This window comes from Triticum aestivum, chromosome 6B, assembly GCF_018294505.1.
Source record: "Triticum aestivum cultivar Chinese Spring chromosome 6B, IWGSC CS RefSeq v2.1, whole genome shotgun sequence".
Taxonomy (NCBI): Eukaryota; Viridiplantae; Streptophyta; class Magnoliopsida; order Poales; family Poaceae; genus Triticum; species Triticum aestivum.
In genome coordinates, this window is record NC_057810.1 from 637,026,898 (window position 1) to 637,039,456 (window position 12,559).

The following is a 12,559-nucleotide window of genomic DNA, read 5'->3' on the forward strand; positions in this document are numbered from 1 at the left end:
CGCACGGCGGCTGCAACGGGCTATTTGCTCCTCTCGTGGACATGGTCATGCTGCTCGTCACCGTGGAGAAGAGGCGGCGACCGGGGCGAGCGAGCTGGGGAGGAGGGATGCGAGCCAACAGGGACGGGGATGGAGGAAGGGGAGGGCGGCGACAACAGGAGAATCGATGGAGAGGAGAGGAGGCAGCAGCAAGAGGAAGGAGGAAGGGCACGACCGCGCGGGGCTCATGGACAAGATGGGATTCGAGCTAGGTTTTCGCTGGGCCAGGGATCGATAGCGCGCGCATATGTAACGCCCGCTCGCCACTATTCACAGTCGACGTGGAGGCTGTGGTTGTGACTACCACCCCAGCATCCTTTATATGTTCGAGTATTCTTGGAAAGTATAATTGGGATATGCCCCAAAGCTAATTGTCCACAATACCTTTATTCTGTAACAACTGAGAAAGAAAGATCAGTGTCATCGAACAATGTATATTTGGTTATGGAAGTATTATAAAATGGTGTAGTTCACTGTTCGGCACCGATTCAGAAATCAAAGCATGTGTGTGTGTGTGAAAAAAAATGGCGTGCTAATCCCGCAAGATGTGTGGGAATCCCACAACAATCAAATGCCTAAAGGATCTCCTCCCCACTGGATCCGGTGCCAGCAAGTCCCTGAGATGATGAACACAGGGGGGAAAGTGGAGCACCACTGAAAATTTGGGTATAAAACAATAGAGGGAAAAGCCAAACCGGAGCACTGGACCTAGGCGACGACTACGAACCTGATGGTTGTGGTGGCTAACGAGTACCTCCTCCTCCTACTGGATGTGGTGACCAAGGAAAAGGGACTCCTCCTTCCCCTACCATAGCCACCTCATCTCCCACGGCGGCGACCTGCGCCAATCCGGAACCACGACGCACGGTGGCTGCAACGGGCCGTTTGCCCCTCTCGTGGACGTGGCCATGCCGCCCGTCGCCGTGGAGAAGAGGCGACGACCGGGGCGAGCGAGCTGGGGAGGAGGGATGCAAGCCGACAGGGACAAGAATGGAGGAAGGGGAGGGCGGAGGCGACAGGATAATCGAGGGAGAGGAGAGGAGGCGGCCACAAGAGGAAGGAGGAAGGGCACGACCACTGCTACGTCTTGAGCTTGCGTTGGTTTTCCTTGAAGAGGAAAGGGTGATGCAGTAATAGTAGCGTACGTATTTCCCTCAGTTTTTGAGAACCAAGGTATCAATCCAGTAGGAGGCTCCTCAAAAGTCCCACGCACCTACACAAACAAACAAAGAACTCGCAACCAACGCAATAAAGGGGTTGTCAATCCCTTCACGGCCACTTGCGAAAGTGAGATCTGATAGAGATAGTATGATAAGATAAATATATTTTTGGTATTTTATAATATAGATTGGAAAAGTAAAGATGCAAATAAAAGTAGATTGAAAGCTTATATGATAAAAGATAGACACGGGGCCATAGGTTTCAGTAGTGGCTTCTCTCAAGATAGCATAAGTATTACGGTGGGTGAACAAATTACTGTCGATCAATTGATAGAAAAGCGAACAATTATGAGATTATCTAGGCATGATCATGTATATAGGCATCACGTCCGTGACAAGTAGACCGACTCCTGCCTGCATCTACTACTATTACTCCACACATTGACCGCTATCCAGCATGCATCTAGAGTATTAAGTTCATAAGAACAGAGTAACGCATTAAGAAAGATGAGATGATGTAGAGGGATAAACTCAAGCAATATGGTATAAACTCCATCTTTTTATCCTCGATGGCAACAATACAATACGTGCCTTGCTACCCCTATTGTCACTGGGTAAGGACACCGCAAGATTGAACCCAAAGCTAAGCACTTCTCCCATTGCAAGAAAGATCAATCTAGTAGGCCAAATCAAACTGATAATTCGAAGAGACTTGCAAAGATAACTCAACTATACATAAAAGAATTCAGAGGAGATTCAAATATTTCTCATAGGTAAACTTGATCATAAACCCACAATTCATCGGATCTTGACAAACACGCCGCAAAAAGAGTTACATCAAATAGATCTCCACAAGAGAGGGGGAGAACATGGTATTGAGATCCAAAAAGAGAGAAGAAGCCATCTAGCTAATAACTATGGACCCAAAGGTCTGTGGTAAACTACTCACAACTCATCGGAGGGGCTATGGTGTTGATGTAGAAGCCCTCCATGGTCGATTCCCCCTCCAGCGGAGCACCGACGAAGGCTCCAAGATGGGATCTCGCGGATATAGAAGGTTACGGTGGTGGAAATTGTTTTTCGTTGGCTCCCTAGATGTTTTCGGGGTACGTGGGTATATATAGGAGGAAGAAGTAGGCCGGTGGCCGCCCGAGGGACCCACAAGACAGGGGGCGCGCCTTGTAGGGGTGGGCGCGCCCTCCACCCCCGTGGCTGTCTCGGCTGCTTCTTGGCTTGCACTCCAAGTCCTCTGGATCACGTTCGTTCCAAAAATCACGCTCCCGAAGGTTTCATTCCGTTTGGACTCCGTTTGATATTCCTTTTCTTCAAAATGCTGAAATAGGCAAAAAAATGATATAATAGCATGGAACGATAAAAAATTATAGATATGTTGGAGACGTATCAAGCATCCCCAAGCTTAATTCCTGCTCGTCCTCGAGTAGGTAAATGATAAAAACAGAATTTTTGATGTGGAATGCTACCTAGCATAATTCTCAATGTAATTTTCTTTATTGTGGCATGAATGTTCAGATCTAAATGATTCAAAATAAAAGTTCATATTGACATAAGAAATAGTAATACTTCAAGCATACTAATCAAAGCAATCATGTCTTCTCAAAATAACATAGCTAAAGAAAGTTCATCCCTACAAAATCATATAGTTAGGCTATGCTTCATTTTCGTCACACAAAAATGCTCCCAAATTCTACACCCCCGATGACAAGCCAAGCAATTGTTTCGTACTTAAATAATCTCAAACTTTTTCAACTTTCACGCAATACATGAGCGTGAGCCATGGATATAGCACTATGGGTGGAATAGAATATGATGATGGGGATTGTGTGGAGAAGACAAAAAAGGAGAAAGCCTCACATTGACGAGGATAATCAATGGGCTATGGAGATGCCCATCAATTGATGTCAACATGAGGAGTAGGGATTGCCATGCAACGGATGCACTAGAGCTATAAATGAATGAAATCTCAACAAAAGAAACTAAGTGGGTGTGCATCCAACTTGCTTGCTCACGAAGACCTAGGGCATTTTGAGGAAGCCCATCGTAGGAATATACAAGCCAAGTTCTATAATGAAAAATGCCCACTAGTATATGAAAGTGACAACATATGAGACTCTCTACATGAAGAACATGGTGCTACTTTGAAGCACAAGTGTGGAAAAAGAGATAGTAACATTGCCCCTTTTTTATTTATTTTCTCTTTTTTGGGGGGCCTTTCTTTTTTTTTGGCCTTTCTTTTTTTTCTTTGGCCTTTCTTTTTTTTGGCCTTTCTTTGGGGGGGGGGGACAATGCTCTAATAATGATGATCATCACACTTTTATTGATTTACAACTCATGAATTACAACTCGAAAATAGAACAAGATATGACTCTATATGAATGCCTCCAGCGGTGTACCGGGATGGTGCAATGAATCAAGAGTGACATGTATGAAAAATTATGCATGGTGGCTTTGCCACAAATACGATGTCAACTACATGATCATGCGATGGCAATATGATAAAAGTAATGCGTGTCATGATGATAAACGGAACGGTGGAAAGTTGCATGGCAATATATCTCGGAATGGCTATGGAAATGCCATAATAGGGACCGATAACTTAATCATAACCTTAATTAGGTTGAAAATGGATCTCCTCTCCTCTCCTCTCTCCTCTCCACCTGATCTCCCACCACCCTAATGGAGATCTTCGCCGGCAACTTCAATGGAGGGTCTTCTGCATTGGGACTTCAACCCCGGCCTAGCGGTCGCGGATCAAGTGCGTCGACATTTTGGCTCTACGGTTCATTTCTCCCCCGGCCATGGGACCAAGGAGTTTTTCTTGGTCGTCTACTTCTCGTCGGCTTCCTTCATTCTATCGGAGGAATCAGTCAGTTTAGCGCTAAATGTTGCATTGGCGGCTTATCTTCGGGCCTCAATGTTCAAACCCTAAGTGATCGGCGCTTTCATTTTTCGGTGGCTTCTAACAAAGTTGGTCATTTCATATACCACCTCAAAGATCACATCTGGCCGGATTTCATATGTCACTTTCAGCTATTTCGAGCTAGGGATCATGGCGTTGCTCACATTGACAACTTTTGGCACTCTGATGAGAATGCACATGAGATTGCTATCCGTTCACCTATTGCTATCAGGTCTGCTCTGGACTTTCTACAGCCTCATAGCCATTTGAATTTGGATTCTCTTCATAGTCCATATGGCATGGGGCCATCTTCGGCTCTCCAAGTTCTGCCGGAATCCTTACCGCCGATGACCACCACGTCCATTCCGGCCACCAACCTAAACTTTGGTAACTTGGTATAGACAGTTAATGGTCTTAATGGCAATTATGGCTCCCAATCTGCGGCCGGTCTTTCCTTTGGGGATTTTGGTCGGCTTCATCAGTTTAATGAGCCGGCAGCAATTCAGGAGAATCAGCATTTATTACCAGATAAAGTTTGTTTGGGCACAATTTCTTGTGACTTGGTGGGCGACCGACCAACCCCGACTAATTTGAGATTTGAAGGTCAGTCTTTTAAGCAATCATATTGGGATTCCATTCCAACCTTCATGATCTACCACGTTTTGGATGAACTTCGGTTTGGGTACTCTATTTCACATATTGCTACCATTTGGTCCCTCTCTTCCATACCGACACTGGACTATATCTATCAGCGATTACGTATTTGTGCAATCTGCGACATTGTGGGACATCTATCAAATAATTGTCCAGGGAAACCATGTGATACTTGCTTTGGGGCGCCTTGTAAATGCACGGCTACCGATCAGGGAATCCTTGGAGGCGCTCAAAATGTTGACCGAACCCAACCTGAGGCTGGCCCCTCGATCATTATATCTTGCCCAACGTGCAACTCTACTAATCATTCTTATTATAATTGCCCGGGCCTCAAGTGGTGTTCATCGTGCGGTTGGCTGGGCCACTTCGCTGGAGATTGTTGGGGAGCCCAGGTTCCACGCCTTAAATGGGCTCCCAAACAGAAGCTTGATGACCGGCCCACGAACCTCAGACCGATCCTTGTTACGAGGCCACCTGGACAGAGTAAGGATTTATTGCCGCCCGAAAGAATGGACAAATCAATTTCGACAGATTCTTTTCAAAATAATTTTGGCAACTTATCTCGGTCTATCCCAGTCAATATCAACCAGCGGCATCCAATCAACTAGAGTGATTTTAATGACTCACTTTCCCTCACCCACCCCGGTCCCATGGTTGGCAGTAAACACACTAGTGATGTCCGATGCAGATCGTGTGGTGACCCTGGCCACGTGGCAACTTCTTGTTGGGTCAAGCGGAGGCAGGGCCGTCGCGTTTGGGTTCCCAAGAGGCAAAATACCCCTGCCAATACGCCTCCCTCTCTGTCACCTGTCATTCCCTCCGTCCCTTCCCCCGCCCCTTCACCTAGCTCTCCCATGGCGAACTACCCCGTCAATGTCGTCCCGTACCTGCCATAGGGCATGACCATCGAGCTGGGGCCTGAGGATCGACTGGTTAGAGACGAGATGGTGGTCAGTCCGGTGTCGCCGCTCTGCCATGACTTCTTGGCCATTGCAGAGGTGAATCGCTTCGTCCCTGACCATCAGAAAGCTCTGCTTCGCCACACCATTGAAGGTTTGCTCCATGAGTCCAACTTTTTCCCCACTAAAGTTGACGATTATCCACTAGGGATTGGCATCTTTGGTTTTGTGGATTCGGTTGTGAGAGATGTTGTAGTGGGCACGACATTTGAGCTAGATGAGAATGATGAGAACCAAGGCGCCATTGTTTCTTTTGTTCCTCACGATGCTGCTATCAATATGCGCCAAACTAGTTTTGGGCCTCAAGTGTGGTTGCTTTATATTGGTTTTCCGCATGATTATCAGACTTCTCATTAGATAAGTCTGTGGACAAGTTTGGTGAGCTTATCACTTGGAATAATCCTAGAGGAGACAGGAAGTTTGTTCTGATCAAAGCTCGTGTTCTTAGTTTGCGTCGGGTTCCCAAAAGCTTTGTTATGAATCAGCTGGGTGGAGAGCGCCATTGCTGGACGGTCTGTGTCACAATCTTGCGCAGCAGTGATTGGAACGCACATATCCTGGATGTGCCGCCAGCTGACATGGATCCACCTCCTGCCGATGGAATCCCCCACCCATTGTTCGGAGAAGGCCTCACTGTGGAGCAGATGTACCAAGCAAAGCTGCACAATTGGCTTGCTCAGAATGCTGCGCCAAACCAACCTGATGCTGCTCCACACCACAATGATGCGCAAGGACATGATGTTCACTTCCATGCTGGTTGGGGTGCTTGGACACCGTCTCCACCACCTGCTCTGTATAACTTTCAGGCATGGCTGACAGCGGAAGGATTACAGGTTCAGGATGGGATTTTACCTGCAAACAATCTTCAGGATAGTCCAGGTACTGCTTGGAACGACTCTTTCTCTGCATATGACAGTTCAGATTCCAGTGCAACAATTTCAGACAGTTATATCTTGGTTCCCAGCAACATCTTCCATGCTCTGACAGTTGGGGAAAGTTCTGCCACGCCTGAAAACAGTATTGTCCATAGCCCGGCTCCTACTGCGGCCCTGGAAATTCATGTCTCCCTGTCTGCTGCTGGTCTACAGTTTGCTATGACTGCATAGGGTGACATTGTCAATTCTATGCTAATTCATACAGGTTTCCCCGTTGTCAGGCTTAACTCTTTCCTCGGGTCTGTAATTATGCCCATTATTGCTACATATGAGCTCAGGTTTTGGTCTTAGAGATGAAAGAGTGGAGTTTCATGTTGCCATTACTGAGGAGGAGGGGACTTTCTCTATTACTGAAGCTACAAAAACTGTCACGCTGCATAACTCTGCTACTACCATTGTTGAACAGATGATCATGGCTACGGTCTTCGCTTTGCCTGAACCGATCAATGAGGCTGAGTCTGACGAGGTTCAAAGTGGCTCTGCACTGAATATCACTCCTCCTCTGCTGCTCTCGGAGCATGTCACTCCTCCTGACAATTCCATGGTGCAGCTTACAGGCCCCATTGTGCCTGCTACCTCTGTTGGCCTGCCTGACCACGAGCCCTCTCTGATTAGTCGTCATGGTAAAGCTCCAGTGCCTGAATCTTCGGTCAATCTTCGTAGGAGTGCCCACAAGAACAAGTATGATGGTTTTAAAGTGCCACCAATCTCAGATACTAAGATCAGAGCTTCCAAGGTGAAACCAAGGTTCATTCCATCTGCTACAGCTGCTATAACTATAACTGAAGTCACGGATGATGCCGCACTGCCACCTCCAACCCCAATTCCAATCATTCAGCATGTTGGCCATGTCATGTGCGACATTCCTGCTACTGAGCTCTCGGAGGAGGAACTCCTGGCTACCAAGGATGCAGGGCCATCTTCTGATGCTGCCTAAATCCTCTCTTTATACTTTTTATGCCTCTTTTGATTAGTTGGAACATTCTGTGTTGGAATGTACGTGGGCTAAACTCTGAAGCCAAACAGTTAGCGCTTTCTAATGCTATCAAATCTAGTGGTTGTGCGGTTATCTGCTTGCAGGAAACGAAAAAAACTTCTTTTGATAATGTTTTTATTAAGTCATGTTGCCCACGAAGATTTGATAAGTATGATTTTATCCCCTCAAGAGGGGCTTCGGGAGGAATTGCCACAATATGGAACAGTGTTGTTTTCACAGCTACTACTGTGGCCTCCGAAGAATTTGGGCTGTTACTCGCTTTCACTCCACCCAGTCAGCTCAATCCTGGACCCTAGTGAATGTTTACGGGCCTTGTCAAGGGGACCCATGAAATAACTTCATTGCATGGCTATTTTCACTAGATATACCTGCTCATGAAGACTGGCTCCTGTGCAGGGATTTTAATTTCATTAGAGGGCCCGAGAATCGTAACAAACTAGGTGGTCATTTTGGCGACATGATAACCTTCAATGATTTCATCAGATCTCAGGCTTTAATTGAATTGCCAATCAAAGGCAGAGCCTACACTTGGAGCAACATGCAAACTGATCCCCTCCTCGAGCAAATTGATTGGTTCATCACTAGTAATCATTGGACCACCTCATATCCCAACAGTGTTGTTAAACCCCTCGATAGGCCGGTCTCTGATCACATTCCTTGTGCCATCACTATTGAAACGAAGATCCCACGCTCCAAGTTGTTCCGATTTGAATCTTATTGGATCCATTACCCGGGGTTTCTAGATACGGTCAAGAGGGCCTGGGCCAAACCTGTTCACTCTACAAATATGGCGTCAAATCTGTGCAAAAAACTTAAGCACTTACGACACGAACTCAAGAGCTGGAGCAAGAACATCTCTAAGTTATCTATTGCTATTGAGAACACTAATAAGGCTCTGCTTGAAATTAATGGCTTGGAAAACAAGAGACCTCTCACAACACCCGAAGCCAATTTCAGAGCAATTCTCAAGAAACACTTACTCAGGCTTCTCTCATATCAACGGTAATACTGGAAGAAGCGTTGCACAATTCGTTGGGTTCAGTTTGGTGATGAAAATTCAAAAAGAATTCAAGCAATGGCTTCCGAGAGATATCGCAGAAACAATATAGCCTCCCTCACCACTGATTCTGGTTTTTGTGCGGAGGACCACGCAAGCAAAGAGGCCATCATATTTCAAACCTTCAAGGATCGACTTGGCACTAAAACCAAGCATGACATGAAGTTTGACTCGCCCAGACTCATCAAAAAAATTGATGGCCTTGATGAACTCACGATACCTTTCATAGTGGATGAGATTGACCATGTGATCAAAATGATGCCGATCGATCATGCTCCGAGCCCTGATGGATTTATAGGTATATTCCTTAAAACTTGCTGGGAGGTGATCAAGGAGGACTTTTACAAGCTATGCAACCAGTTCTTTGAGGGTAATATGAACCTAGAGAGCATTAATGAAGGCCTAATCACTCTCATTCCAAAAGTTAATGCTCCTTCAACAATTAATGAGTACAAACCGATCACTCTACTTAATTGTTGTCTCAAGGTAATAACTAAACTGCTGGCCAACCGACTGCAACGAATCATCCTCAAAATTGTACACCGTAGTCAATACGGTTTCCTCAAGGGGCGCACGATCCAAGACTGTCTAGCCTGGGCTTTCGAATATATCTACCAATGCCAAGCCTCCAAGAAAGAGATTATACTACTTAAAATGGATTTGCTAAAGCCTTCGACACAATTGATCATGATGCCATGATTGAGATCATGCGCAACATGGGCTTCAATGAAAAGTGGCTTGGCTGGATTAAGTGCATCTTTGCCTCGGGAAAGTCAGCTGTCCTACTAAATGGAGTACCTGGCAGATAGTTTCATTGCAAATGTGGTGTTCGCCAAGGTGACCCTTTGTCCCCCCTCATTTTTGTCCTAGCCGCGGATCTGCTGCAAGCTGCAATTAATGATGCATTCTCTAGAGACCTCATCAAGTTACCCTTCCCATGCACTACCCAAAATGACTACCCTGTTATTCAATATGCGGATGACACAATCCTTGCAATGCCGGCTTGTCCCACCCAGGCTACAATCATCAAAGGCATTTTGTCCGATTATGCCACTTCTATTGGCTTAAAAACGAACTTCCACAAATCCACACTTGTCCCGATCAACTGTGATGAGACACTTTACAACAATCTGGCACATATTTTTGAATGTGTTGTGGGAAAAATGCCATTTATGTACCTCGGCCTACCCATGGGGACTACTAAACCATCCATGCACGATCTCATGCCTCTGGTCTGTCGGCTGGAAAGGAGGTTATCTGCAACACTGAATATGATATCCTATGGTGGCAAGCTATCTCTGCTCAACTCAGTTATTACCTCCCTGCTCATTTTTGCTATGTGCACACTCAAGCTTCCAGCTGGAATTGTTGAACTTCTGGACAAGATACGACGAAAATGTCTGTGGACAAAGAAAACGGATCAAGGTGACAAATGCAATTCCCTGGCTGCATGGGATATGGTCTGCAAGCCAAAAAGATGTGGTGGTCTTGGGGTTCTAATCTGAAAATCCAGAATGAGGCCCTTCTACTCAAGTTTCTTCATAAGTTCTACAATCATTGCGATCTACCCTGGGTGGAGCTGATTTGGAACTCTTACTACACCTCCCGGATACCCCACGCAACTGATCTTTGTGGCTCCTTCTGGTGGCGAGACGTTTCAAAGCTAATGCCTATTTATAAAGGAATCACACAGGTGAATGTGAACAATGGTGCAACCACGCTCTTCTAGAAAGATATGTGGTTAGATGAAATCCTGGTTGAAACCCACCCACGCGCCTTCTCTTTTGCAAAGGATGAAGACATCTTTGTTGCTGCATTTCTAGGAACCACCAGCTTGCAAGAAATGTTTCACTTGCCTCTGTCTACACAGGCCCACGCTGAGACCAGAGACTTACAACACTTGACCTCGGACGTTCAGCTCGAAGATCAACTAATACATGATGAATGGATCTACACCTGGGGTTCCAACTTCTACGCGGCCAACAAATTTTATGATTTCTACTTCAGAGGTATCCAAGCTCATCCTGCATTCTCATGGATGTGGAAGTCAAAAACCACGATGAAACTCAAAGTCTTTGGGTGGCTCCTACTTTCGGACAGGCTGAACACCGGAAACATGTTAAAACGCAGACATTATAACAATTGTAACACGTTCAACTGCCTACTTTGCCCTACATGCAATGATGAAACGGTGGAGCACCTATTCTTTCAGTGTCCCTTTAGCTTGCATTGTTGGGCCAAAATTGGAATGCAAGGGACCTCTCAAGGCAATAGGTTGGATTGGGTGGAAGCTGCTAAAACTTCTTGGAACAGACCCTTATTTGTGGAGATCCTTCTTCAATCTGCTTGGGGCATTTGGAAAGAAAGGAACAACAAACACTTCCGAGGCATAACCCCATCCACAAGCTCCTGGCTCTCTAGACTGAAAGAAGACCTAGCTCTCCTAACCTATAGGGTGGGAGATAAGAATAAACCCTTTTTTACTTTCCTTTTTGCAAACCTTGTAATAAAACCCTAAGTGAAACTCCACCCCCCCCCCTCTTCCACCCACAAAGTGGGATGGCTATGTAACATTACACTCATGTACAGTTGCTGATTCATTTATTTAATTAGCAGTAGGAGCCTCTCCTACTGTTTCAGTGGTTAAAAAAATGCCATAATAGGTAGGTATGGTGGCTGTTTTGAGGAAGATATAAGGAGGTTTATGTGTGATAGAGCATATTTTATCACGGGGTTTGGATGCACCGGCGAAGTTTGCACCAACTCTCAAGGTGAGAAAGGGCAATGCGCGGTACCGAAGAGGCTAGCAATGATGGAAAGGTAAAAGTGCGTATAATCCATGGACTCAACATTAGTCAAAAGAACTCATATACTTATTGCAAAAATTTAGAAGTCATCAAAAACCAAGCACTACGCGCATGCTCCTAGAGGGATAGATTGGTAGGAAAAGACCATCGCTCGTCCCTGACCGCCACTCATAAGGATGCACAATCTAAGAACACCTCATGTTTCAAATTTTTTACACAACTTTAACCATACGTGCATGATATGGGGCTTGCTAACTTCAACACAAGCATTCTTTAAATTCATAATCACCCAACTAGAATGACTTTAGTATCACTACCTCCATATCTCAAAACAATTATCAAGTATTAAATTGATCATAGCATCCAATTCACTTCCTATGATAGTTTTTATTATACCCAACTTGGATGCCTACCATTCTAGGACCAATTTTATAACCATAGAAAATACCATGCTGTTCTAAGAGACTCTCAAAATAATATAAGTGAAGCATGAGATACTAACAATTTCTACAAAATTAAGCCACCACCGTGCTCTAAAAGATATAAGTGAAGCACTAGAGCAAAAACTATCTAGCTCAAAAGATATAAGTGAAGCACATAGAGTATTCTAATAAATTTCAATCAAGTGGGCTTCTCCCAAAAGGTGTGTACAACAAGGATGATTATGGTAAACTAAAAATAAAATACTAATATCATACACGACGCTCCAAGCAAAACACATATCATGTGGTGAATAAAAATATAGCTCCAAGTAAAGTTACCAATGAACGAAGACGAAAGAGGGGATGCCTTCCGGGGGCATCCCCAAGCTTAGGATTTTGGCTATTCTTGAATATCTTGGGGTGCCATGGGCATCCCCAAGCTTAGGCTTTTTCCACTCCTTATTCCATAGTCCATCAAATCTTTACCCAAAACTTGAAAACTTCACAACACAAAACTCATCAGGAAATCTCATAAGCTCCGTTAGTGAAAGAAAGCAAAACCACCACATAAGGTATTGTAATGAACTCATTCTTTATTTATATTGGTGTTAA